Source organism: Bolinopsis microptera, chromosome 9 (assembly GCF_026151205.1).
Source record: "Bolinopsis microptera isolate Bmic1 chromosome 9, MBARI_Bmic_1.0, whole genome shotgun sequence".
In the NCBI taxonomy this organism is placed as follows: domain Eukaryota; kingdom Metazoa; phylum Ctenophora; class Tentaculata; order Lobata; family Bolinopsidae; genus Bolinopsis; species Bolinopsis microptera.
The window spans coordinates 633,169-645,885 of NC_087080.1; the positions used below are offsets into that span (position 1 = coordinate 633,169).

At 37.8% G+C, this 12,717-nt stretch overlaps 1 protein-coding gene across 1 annotated transcript in view; it reads left to right on the top strand.

Annotated features, from left to right (window-relative positions):
* LOC134821030 (serine palmitoyltransferase 1-like) overlaps positions 1 to 12,717 on the top strand; it is a 56,548-nt gene that overhangs the window by 4,682 nt on the left and 39,149 nt on the right. The gene's annotated exons all lie outside the window — the stretch shown is intronic.

Genomic DNA, 12,717 nt, shown 5'->3' on the forward strand with positions numbered 1-12,717 from the left:
GACCATCATACTCATGTTCTTTTGAGCGTCGTCCTCAAACCTTCACTGAGGGAATGAAAAATAAATTACTAAGTCTGTGAAAATGAGATATGTTCAACTTCCATTATCAAATAACCAAGGATACGAAGTAAATTCTTTACAAATTCGATTAATCTTTAATTACTGATAAAGAAGAAAGAGAGCTTTTTAAATTTAAGTAAAAATTATTTGGTTCAAACAAGGAAGAGTCGTTAAATAATGATTAATGAATACCTTATGTTTTGGGATATAACTGCCTTGTTTTTGCACTCAAGACTGACGACGATTTAACCCAGGAAACTTCTCATCGAAAATAGATCGTCATCGGTAATTTAAGATCCTTTCCTGAAATATAAGCTTGCGTTTAACATATGTAAAGAGGATGGCTCAATGTTTGCCGTTTGGGCTTTTTTGTTTAGAATACAAAACTGATTGCGATATTAATTGCTCTAATGACCGACTTATGAGGCACCCTTGTACATTTATGGTTCTGTGGACCATGATTACATTATTTATCATCTACATTTGAACATTTGAACATTTGACCCGGCTCGTGTGCATATTTCGGTCTAGAATCTTAAAAGACTAAATTAATTGTTGTTAGGCACTATATTATTAAAATGGCACTTTACGGGTGTACGGCTGTCAGAATGATGCAGCTGTCAGGATGAAGTTTTTATCAAAGATCAAATTACTTTGTTAGAAACTTGATTTTGGGCATATTAAACAGGTTTGCATATACTAAAAACACAAATAAACACTTCCATCACTGAAAGAAAGGCTAAAAATGATTTATTACTGAAATATTTGGAAATACACTTTCAAATTTTGACATTGCATAAATATGAGGCAGTTTTGTGATCTTGTTGTTTAAGTTATCCCTATAAGAGTTAAGACTTGGTACTGGTGTATCAAACAACTCTAAAAGAATGCATTCATACCCTAAAAAACCCTCAATAAACATGTGTTAACAAATTAAAACAGAAAATTCAAACGGCTGTCAGAATGATGTAATGGCGGCTGTCAGAATGATGATATTCTGCATTAAAAAAATGTTGATCAAAAACATCAAAAACAACCGATACATAAAACGAATGTGTTTATTTGTGTTTTTAGTATATGCAAACCTGTTTAATATGCCCAAAATCAAGTTTCTAACAAAGTAATTTGATCTTTGATAAAAACTTCATTCTGACAGCCGCATCATTCTAACACCCGTACACCCGTAGATAGTCAGTATATTTATAACACATTGCACAACTTTTCAAACAGTAAAACATCCATTTAACAAAGCTGGGAAGAATTGCAACTACACTAACTGAACAATCCATGGTTATTGGTTACAAGCTCTCTCTCATAACTGCTTGAACTTCAAGCAGTTATATGAGAGAGAGCTTGTAAAGTTGTAACCATGGATTGTTCTTCAAGTTGAAGTTGACAATAACATGCAATAAATATAATTGGGGGCCTAGTGCAGTAATTGGGGGCCAGCATTGGAAAGTTGTAGTGTGTAAAAGGTCATACTTGTCAATTAGTTCATACACACAGCTAACATAGCCCCTAGAAATACCTCACAGCCCAATATATAAAATTTAAAAGTGTACTATTCAATACGGCTGTCAGAATGAAGGTTTTCTAAATTGCGTTTATTGACTTATACCAAAATGCCAGGAATGTTTGATTTGGGTAGAATAACGCTGCAGATATGTGTTAATAATGATAGAGGGTCTAAAAAGATTCCTAGAGCCATGATGGAAAAATGGGGACAAGTTTGTTTTGGAAAACTTCATTCTGACAGCCGCAGTCTTCCTTCTATGTTGTATAATTCCCCAAGAATAGTGATTTAGTTGACAACAGAGGTGATATGGTATTGGTGTATAATTTACCTAACTGCCTGCAAGTCTAATAAACCAAAAAGTTTTTTTTTGTAATGTAGGCCTCAAAATACAAAACTTCATTCTGACAGCCGTAGTCTTAAAAGGGGTATATTTCATGCCGATTTTTCCCCCTTTTACTGGCAAATTTAAACAATTCCAAACCCCGGGAAGAAAACTTTCCCTAGTTTTTAGGTGTTTTGTGAAGTTTCTGGTTTAAAACAGCTGTTTTTAAAGATTTTGTGGCTTTTATAAAAACACCATCATTCTGACAGCTTTACACCCGTATGGCCCAATTAAAATTTATTGGAGCAAACTTTAAAACTGCTCCTATTTTGAAGAACCCTATGTTGGAAAGGATAATATACTCAAGTTCTAAAAAACAAATAGTGTAAACACAACGATACTATCTAATCTTGGGGGGGGGGGGGGCAATCTTTATCCCGAGAAACGGGATATTCTGCGCCAATTTCCTCTGTCAATATTAATACTCAGGTGAACTGAACACAGTTGACCAACTTAACTGTTCGAATAAGTCTGACATCTATTTTCCCTGCCTAACCAACCCACCTTACCTAATATTAACAACACTGATCCATCTTAGTATCCGGTCAGTTTTTGGACTGGTTTATTAGCCTGTCAATGTTTACGAATATAATAATTTTATTCTCATGCCACTTAGTTGATAGTTCCGGTTTTGTGTCAAGTGAATTAGGGACAATTCACATATTACGCTATCACTTTTTCGCCAATTTTTACATCGCCTCCCCCCCCCCCATCCTCACTCCGTTATCAATTTTACACATAGCTATTTTGTCAGAATTAAGCTAGCGTAATGTTAATCGTTTGAACCTCCAGCCCTGCCCCATCGGCTGATTACGTAATCAGCGTAATGTGTGTCATTGGCCTCTGTTATTAGTTATACGTAAAGAACGCCCGGGAGCGCGGACAAATATTAAAATAAGTGCTGAAATTAGAGTAGTTTATATAACACTATCGGAAAAATTTGATTTTGACTTTGTGCCGTGTGCGTGACTCTAATATCAGTGATATGATATGATATGAGACCAAGTCACGTTTGTGGCGTGACTATAGCGCTGGAGAGCCGCGCACACGTGCCAGTTAGCCAGTTATACAAAATCTGAATCTTAATATTAACGCTAAATCTAAATACAGTGGAATGTAAAGATGTGTGTGGTGTGTACAGAACTGAGTGTAGGAACTATATAAAGTGTCCACTCCCACTAAATCACTCCACCAAATTGTAGGACAATTCTTTAGAAAAGGCTCTGAGGGTGTGAGAGTAGGTATTTATTGTGTATTTTTGGACACTGATTCCGAATCACCCCCCATGACGTAGGGTAGAAATTCTTCCCTAGAAAGTTATGGGCAAAAACTGTTTTGGTCACGTGACAGGCTAGTAGTTAGCAATTCGATTGTTTAGGGCTCGGGTTTGGGTAGAGTTGTGGTTGGGGCTATGGATTTATTGGATAGCTTCGGGGTTATGGTTAGGGTTATATTAGGGCTGGGTTATATTAGGGTTAGGATAAGGGTTTATGGACACGTTCATTTGAGTTTGAGGATATTGGTAAATATAAGTGATAATCGTCTCATCCTCTAGGCTAACTTTGTTACGATATCTTAATCAGGTGATAAGATATCGCTTAAATACGGCCGGCACGGAAATGGTTACATTGTCACACTATAAACTAATAAACATGTGACGGAGAAAATATGGACCCCTTGCTGCCGTTTTCGACCAAATTTTTGAGTGTCCAGTTGATTGGATGGGTACATATGACCATTACCTACATATTTGACGACTTTTTTCGTTAGATGGTGAACTCAGGTTTACTCTGTCACACATTTAAGAAAATATGTGAAGAATGTTTAGGGCACCTTGATAACAATGCTGAGTATAGTGTAGGTTTATTTGATGGCCTGGAAGTGCTAGGAATTGTTATCATATCATATAGTCGTAAGGAATTAAAACACAGAAGGCACAAACAAGTTTACTTTGTCACATAATCTTGATGATATCTGAACATGTGTGAAATTGGACAACTAATGATATACCAGCTTAAACCCCTTATATTACGTACTATGGATCAAATAAAACTGCTAGTACCATGCACCAGTCACATAAATCATTATCGGGTGGTAATATGTTAACAGTGTCACAATTAAACTACCGCAACATGGTCAGAAATAGGGTAATTTCGTCACAAACAAATTGTTATAACTCTGTTAACTCCTTGCTGACAAAATAAATAGTTAATAGACATTTTTTTGATGATAAAGTTACATAGTATGTATATTAGTATTCTTATAGAGGTATAGTTCTTCAAAATAGGGGCAAGACATGTTTACTTTGTCACATCAGTTATTATAAGAGTTAGGTAATCGTCATCACATTAACATGTATTCTTTTGTAGTTTGGATTGATTTATATAGTTAATAAAGCAGCCCATGCTAATTTTCACACACTATCTTGAAATTGTTGGGGCAGGAAAAGTTAATTTTGTCACATTTTTAGTGACTTTGACAAATTTAACCTAAAATTGTTAAACTTGAGCTCTGGTGTTCTGGACAATATTTTACCATTTAAAAAAATAACCTTTTAGCTTGTGTGTTGATAACAGTTGCTCTCTTATCAGTAAAATCGTTTAATTACACTGCGCTCACCGTGTAGCTTTGTAATACAAGTTAAGTACATCATGGACGATATGGAATTATTAGAACGTTTGTCAGCTCGCTCTGTGTATGTGACTGAATCGCATCAGGACTTCCACATTTGGATTACAGAACTTGAAAAAGCCTCAAACTGTGATGAATCAGGGTTCTCAGCAGAAAAATTTGAAAAACCAGGAAAACCGACTAAGAAAGTTATGTCAAAGTTATTGTACAGTGTGTACAGAGATATGAAACAATTTGTGAGAGAAGCTGTCAAAATGAAAGAAGATGTGGAGGATTTGAAGAGCTCTCTTATTCGGTCACAAAATTCGGTGATTAAACTGCAGAGTGAACTTCTTGAGGGCAAATCAAAGCAGTTGGAATATGTTCAGACCACCGTAAAATCTGCCGTTCAGGAAAGTGTACAAGCTGAGATCAGGTCATACAGTAAAGCTGTTTCGAAGGTCCCGCCGGAAACTGCACTGACAGAACAGAGCTTGAAAAAGGTAGTTCAGAGTGCTGTATCGAAAGAGGACCGCAGTAGGAATTTTGTCGTGTTTGGTTTAATGGAGACAGATGATGAGAAACTAACCGATAAAGTAGACGAACCGTTTGAACAAATCGAAGTAAAACCACGCTATGAAGCTGTCAGGATTGGAAGGAGATTAGCCGACAAGACCAGACCTGTCAAAATATCGGTCTTAAATACCAACAATGTCCACGAGATACTATTGAAATCAAAGAAACTGAAACTGAGTCAGCACCACAAAACAGTTTTCATTTCTCCGGATCGGTCACCTGAGGAGCAAACCAAACACCATCTGCTGGTATTGGAAATGAAGCAGAAGGCGAAGGACGATTTGAATAGACGCTATTATATCAGAAGTGGTATTATTTGTTGTGAGGACAAGATCCTAGACTAATTTAAATTATTTACGACATTGTCATATTCATTTTCACGCTAGTCTTTCTCACTCACCCTTTAGAGCCGCTCTGACATGGTTAGTAACTGGCACTTGTGCCGGCTGCTAACCATATGGGCGGGATATAAGCACATTATTTCATTTCATTTCATTTCAAGAATGTTAAATTCTTATAGAGTTATAGATCTTCAAAATAGGGGCAAGACATGTTTACTTTGTCACATAAGTTATTATAAGAGTTACGTATTATATGAGACTATTTCATTCTATAATCATTGTTTTTAACCTACTTACGATTTCGTATCATTTTTTGTGACAATGTAAACATCAACTGATCTTAACTTGCATCAACTACATTGTCATCATATAAAGTTTTCCAGCCTTTCGAACCGAAATAAAATTTAAAATACCATATATTGTGACCGAATTAACCTCATTTCCTAACAACCAAGTGCCTGTATTAGCTAACTATTCAAAACAATATATTTTAGGGCTATGATCGGTAGAGCAACCATCAAATAATAATGAGTTGAAAGGGTTTTTGAGGACACCTCACAGTAGAATAGAGGTATGGTATTTTGAGTGTGACAAAGTTACCCAAATATTGCCTTGTAACCGTTCGATCCGTGCCCTTTAACCAATGTTGTATCATAATTGTTAGATTGACCTAATCTATTATATTTCAGACCAAGGAATAATAATTAGACAACTGCAGTTAACTATGTCACACAAAATGTGACATTTGAAACATTATAGTGCCTAACAACAGTAGATTTTCTTTCTGAGCAGTGTATATGGGAGTAACGGTTACGTGGCTTATGTTCAGAACTTCTGAACGTGCTAGGTTAATAGATTCAAAATTAAGCCACTATCCTCGAAAACGCTCTTATTTTTGTTTACCAATATCCTCAAACTTCAATGAACGTGTCCTTATGTAAAACCGTTTTGTTCGTCTGCAAAACCATAAAAACCAAAGTCACGTGATAATTTTTTGGCGAGCGAATTAATTAGAGCCGTAAGTGTCATCTAAGAATAAATGCTATGATTCCGTTTTATTAATATTAGTACAACATTATTATATTACAGTATCTGGCAACTAGCCTGGTTGTCCCCAGGTAAGTTGATCTCACCAAGAATGTACTCACCAAGGTAATTTTATCTCACCAATAACTTCAGCAACTTTGTTTTCTAACTCCTCCTCATCGGATTTACTTGTTCCATGATACATAACGACCCTCCTGCTTCTATACTGCTTTCCTCTGCTTAACTACTCTCTCAGCTCTCTACGGCCATCTGTAAATGAGGGGCTGCAAAAAGGTTAAAAATGTAGCATACAGTCTCCAGCCAATCAGAGTGAATCAGACGGTTTTTTCTTTCCAAACTGATCGTTCAGGTTAGACGATACGAAATCTCAGTGGCCCTTAACTATATGTCCCAAGTTGTAGATATATTTCATTAAAAACATTGTTTGTGGCTCTCACTGAACTAGCTGATCTGCAAATTGAATAGCAAACTTAATATTGTAAAAGGGAATATTTTACCTTGGGCGAGCTCTTCACAGTTGACAAAAAGAAGAGTCTCGACGAGGAAGCTGGGGGAGACAGACCTTAGCTAAAATAGGGAAAGGGTTAAACAGAGTTTTGAAAAAATTAAACACGAAACAAGCAGAACTAATAACAACATGATGAACCATAATAAGAGTAATACACCACGTGACCAATTGCCATGGTTACGTGCAATTTGAAGAACACTAACAGTTACGATACATACTGACATAATTACATAAATATAGCCGAAATGACAGACAAGTAGTTATTTTAGCGAAGGTAATGATAGGTAACTAACCTGATCACAATGATATCATTTAGTACCTACTTATATTTGCGATAGTATCATACTCATGCAGATAATTTTTAGATCCGAGAAACTGTTTTTAAAATTTCGTCTATCACTAGCAGGGTTATACCAATGAGCTCTAAAGTCAGAGCCCAAGTGCAGTAACACGCCAACTTGAACTAAGACATTTTGAAATAAAGAGAAGTTGTCCGTGAGGTGCCGCAACTTTATTTTGAGGTGTGCTACGAATAGACATGTTTGTTAATATGTGTTCACAGGACTTGTTTACAAGAGAAACTCGCTGGGTTGGTAATAGAAACAGAACCTGTAATAAATAGGATTTATTACACCAATAATATAAACATTCAATGTTCCAATTATCCATTGTAAATATATAATAGTCTATAGATCATTGTAAATATATAGTTTAAAGGAATACGTACCGGTTGATACTCTACAATAACATAAATCTTCTTTCTACAAACTTAATCTTCTTTCTACAAACTTCAACCGGTTCTCATACTATGAATATATAATGATTAGTATTCTGCTAAGTCTAATATTCCCCCCTATTTAAAAACTTTTGAAAATAGCTCGAAGCTCTTTAAAAACACTTAAAAACACTTGACACGTAGTCATCCTAAATTCTACAAATTGCTTAAAAGAACGCGCGTGCGCGGTAAAAATATTTCAACTTTTCACAATCCAATATTAGAAAATTGCTAGTCGTTAGTTACTTCAAACAAAGAAAATGTCCCAATCTCTCAGACAGAAAATTTTGACTGCCATACACGTAGCAAACGTGTGATTAACAATATCTACTGGTAAATTCCCAGTAAATAACCAATCTTTTCACCTCTTTCATATCGTAACTAAATATAATCTGTCACAACTCATGTCACAGTCTCAGTGTAACACTCTATACGAACATTACTACTGTCACATAAACCACACTAGTACCATGAACTGTGAAACTACTTGTACTGACATGTACTAACATACTAATTCGAATGAATGTCATTGTGAAATGTTAGGGTAGAAATGGTGATTTTGCAACATTATTCTAATCGAAATTATATACGGTAAGGTAAACTATACTCGTAATATGAGTAATATAAGGTAAGTAGGCTACTCAAAACGTGTAATCACGTAATAAAATCATATTCAATACGTGTAATCACCAAAATATACGTTATTCAAAACGTGTAGTCAGGGAAAAAAGTAACTAACAAGTTAAAAAACGCTAAAAAAATAATAAATTATTCAAACAAACATAGTTAATCTCTCTCCAGAAACTCTCCTCTCTCGATCACAGTGCACAACTGCTCGCAGTTTGCATCTTTCTTTGTTAAACAATCTGCCAACATGATGTCAGTAGGTATCCATGTTAATGACTTCAGTGTCTTGTTGGAGAGTGCTTGTTGAAGTTCTGCTAGGTCGAGTCTCAGTCTCTTTTCTTCACACTGCTTCGATGTATGAACGTGATCATGTAACTGTTTAGAATCAGCGAAACCTTTGATTGGTATGACTTCACTCTTCGGATCTCCGTACAGTATCTCTGACAGTATTTGTCGGACATAGATTGCAGCTCCCATGGCATCTATGCAAGCTAGAGTTTCGGCTCCAAACGCCGAGTGCACGACACGTTTTATCTTCCTAGAACTCCAGTCGATTAAGTTAGCCGTTTTTCCGTTAGTTAGAAAAACAAGGTAACCTCTCCCACTCTGTGTCTGTCTTCCGTTCTCTGTGAACGTGTTTCCAACACTAGCATCAGTGTAGAATGTGATCGAAATGTTGTCTCTCTGCAGATCCAAGCCTTTGAAACACAGTGATTTTGGTCCTCCTGCGATCTTCTTAGTAACTTTGTTCAACACCTTCACATGCTTGACACAAGCATTACTGCTGTACGTAGACAGCTCCAGTGTATCAAAGCTCAAATCTGGACGGGATTGGCCACTAAGCCACAACATTCTCCCGAGTTGTTTCTGGTACACTTTCTTTTCTTCTTCTGTCAGCTTTGACTCTGGGGGTTTCTTCTGTTCCGGTTTCTTTAACCTCCACATCACACCCTGCTTCCTGATATCGGCAGGTGGTTTCAAATACACCTCACGAGTCATTTCATCCGATTCTTCGTCTTCTATCTCCAAGTTATACTCATTCTTGTACTGACCAGTCGATTTTCCTGCACGACTTGTCACGAGTCCTTTTTTCCAGTCTTCGGTTTCTTGGCCTCTAAATCTCACTATATCATCCTTCTTGAGATTGAGAGCTCCATTCTTCACCGGCTCTACATTGGTCCAGTCCTCTTCAATCTTCACTGGCTCTTTACTTTTCCAGTTCCCTTCAATCTTCACTGGCTCTTTTGTACCTTCAGACTCCTCACAGTTGCTCACAACTGGTTCTTCTGTTCCTTCAGATTCCTCACGGTCGCTCAATATTATCTCTCCATAAAGACGACTTCCGCTTTGTCTACGGATCCCACGTGTGACATTCCTTTGTTCCACTCCCACTTGGAGTCCTACAATCCTCCCGCTCCCGTCAGTACCACGGGTCTTTGCCTTTGTGCGGGGTTCTTTATCAACTGCAATCCCGCCAGCACGCATGCTACGAGTCTTTGTCAGCTCTTCTTTGTCATCACTTGGTTGATTCAATTCTTCAACTCTCCCGCTCCCGTCAGTACCACGGGTCTTTGCCTTTGTGCGGGGTTCTTTCTCAACTGCAATCCCGCCAGCACGCATGCTACGAGTCTTTGTCAGCTCTTCTTTGTCATCACTAGGTTGATTCAATTCTTCAACCCTCCCGCTCCCGTCAGTACCACGGGTCTTTGCCTTTGTGCGGGGTTCTTTATCAACTGCAATCCCGCCAGCACGCGTGCTACGAGTCTTTGTCAGCTCTTCTTTGTCATCACTAGGTTGATTCAATTCTTCAACCCTCCCGCTCCCGTCAGTACCACGGGTCTTTGCCTTTGTGCGGGGTTCTTTATCAACTGCAATCCCGCCAGCACGCGTGCTACAAGTCTTTGTCAGCTCTTCTTTGTCATCACTAGGTTGATTCAATTCTTCAACCCTCCCGCTCCCGTCAGTACCACGGGTCTTTGTCTTTGTGCGGGGTTCTTTATCAACCGCAATCCCGCCAGCACGCGTGCTACGAGTCTTTGTCAGTTCTTCTTTAGTGTCCTTGTCAGTGTCTTCCTCATCTTTATCATAAGGGTCTTTTCCTCCAGCTCTCATTTTATTCACTGTCATTTCCTGTTCATGTGGCGGTACAACTCTAGAATCCTCTCCTCTCCCGATTGACATCCCCATGTGTCCTGAAGCTGTGTCAAGGATTGGTTCTTCTCCGCCATGAGCATACACTTTCTTATTTCCTACATCGATGACAAACCTGTGTTCATTCATGGTTTGTTTTGACAGCAGTAACGGAATGTCTGTGTCGACAACATGTGTTCTAATCACTATGTTCTTACCAAACATTTTCACAGGTAAGGTTACAAGCTTTCTAGCCACCACGCTTTCACCATCTCCAAAGCGAAATGTTGCTTTACTGTTCTTTGTCTTTAACTTCCTCGCTTCTTCCCCTGTGAGTGACTCTGTGTAGACTTCTAGCCACTTTTGTCCACATACCGTTGCAGACGCACCTGTGTCTAGTAAACCTTTGTTTACAGTTTCTCCGATGAAGTATGTATACTGTTCGTCTCTTTCAGGTAGAACTACTTCTCTTGTCATATCAGCCAGGTATGTATACCTTTGTCTTTGACCTTCTGTCTTATAAGTATTTCTTTGACCTTCAGTCTTGTAAGTATTATGAGGGCAGTTTGCTACACGATGGTTTGGATTTTTGCAAATATAACAACCCTGGTAGTTTTGGTTGGTTTGCTTTGTTCGGTTATCATTGCCATTACCATACTTTCTGAACTTTCCTTTCCCCCTGAACCTTCCGGTATTATAAAGAACACCCTCATCTTCACTTTCTGCAGTTTCTCCACTGGCACTGCTGCTTTGTCTACTTCTTTGATCTGTAAACATGATGCCTTGTTCTTCCTTAATAACAGTTTCTATCCGGGTAGGACTTTCAAATGGTACTTCATCTCCAAATGTCTGCTTCAACGATTGGACCATCATTTTATAGTCTAGCTTCGTTATTGTTGCTTTTACAAGCCGTTTCTGGTCCGGGTTAAGGTTTGCTTGATTGAGGAGTTTATACGCTAACACCCCATCCTCGTACACTTCTTTTTCCCTCAGTTGGTCTATCTTCTTTCTTTTCTGTTCAAAGTCTCGCACATACAGGTCCATTGCTACACCTTCTGGTCTCTTATAGTGCTCGAAATCTTCAATTGCCATGAACAGATCGTGTGTGGCGTCTTTTAGAAACAGAGAATCCAGCTCTGTTATCAGCTTATCAACTCCGGTTTCAACTCCTAACTCTGCTGGTGCTATTTGTAGTGCTGCTTCATACGCTCTTCCATTCATGAATCCAATCAGACGGCTGGCTTGTTGAGTTTTCTTTGCTGTTGTTCCCAACTGCCACACTTTGACTGCTTTCTTCCAACGGCTGTAGTCGCTGTCATCCTCTAAATTCGGTATCTTCTCGCTCATAATGTGAATGAATGTGAAAATTACTACAAACACAAAACTATTAGACTGTACACTGACACAAACAAATGTACACTGACTATAACTATCTAACACTGAGTTTTAATTACTTTCAACACTTGAATCAGTTCAATACTTTCTAGTTAGTCTCTTTCTTCTTTAAATTAACTGAACAGTCTATAACAATTTCTTCCAATTACCTTTTCTCTCCTTTCCTCTGGTTCTTCTTCGGTGGATCTGTCGTCTCTCACAAGTTAACTGAACTGCTACCACTGTTAATATGTGTTCACAGGACTTGTTTACAAGAGAAACTCGCTGGGTTGGTAATAGAAACAGAACCTGTAATAAATAGGATTTATTACACCAATAATATAAACATTCAATGTTCCAATTATCCATTGTAAATATATAATAGTCTATAGATCATTGTAAATATATAGTTTAAAGGAATACGTACCGGTTGATACTCTACAATAACATAAATCTTCTTTCTACAAACTTAATCTTCTTTCTACAAACTTCAACCGGTTCTCATACTATGAATATATAATGATTAGTATTCTGCTAAGTCTAATAATGTTCACTGCCAGGAAAATTACAGCGGTGATCCTGTCTGTGTGAGAGCCTTGATATTACACAGATGTAAAAGGTTCAAAATAACTCGGACACAAATGTATTCGTTTGGCTTTAAATTCTATTGCTATGGTGTTGCTATGGGGTCACTTTGGCGTAACAATGGCGTTTCTTTGGCGTTGCTAAGCTACACTTATACACAAATTTAGCTCTGTTCAGACCACATGT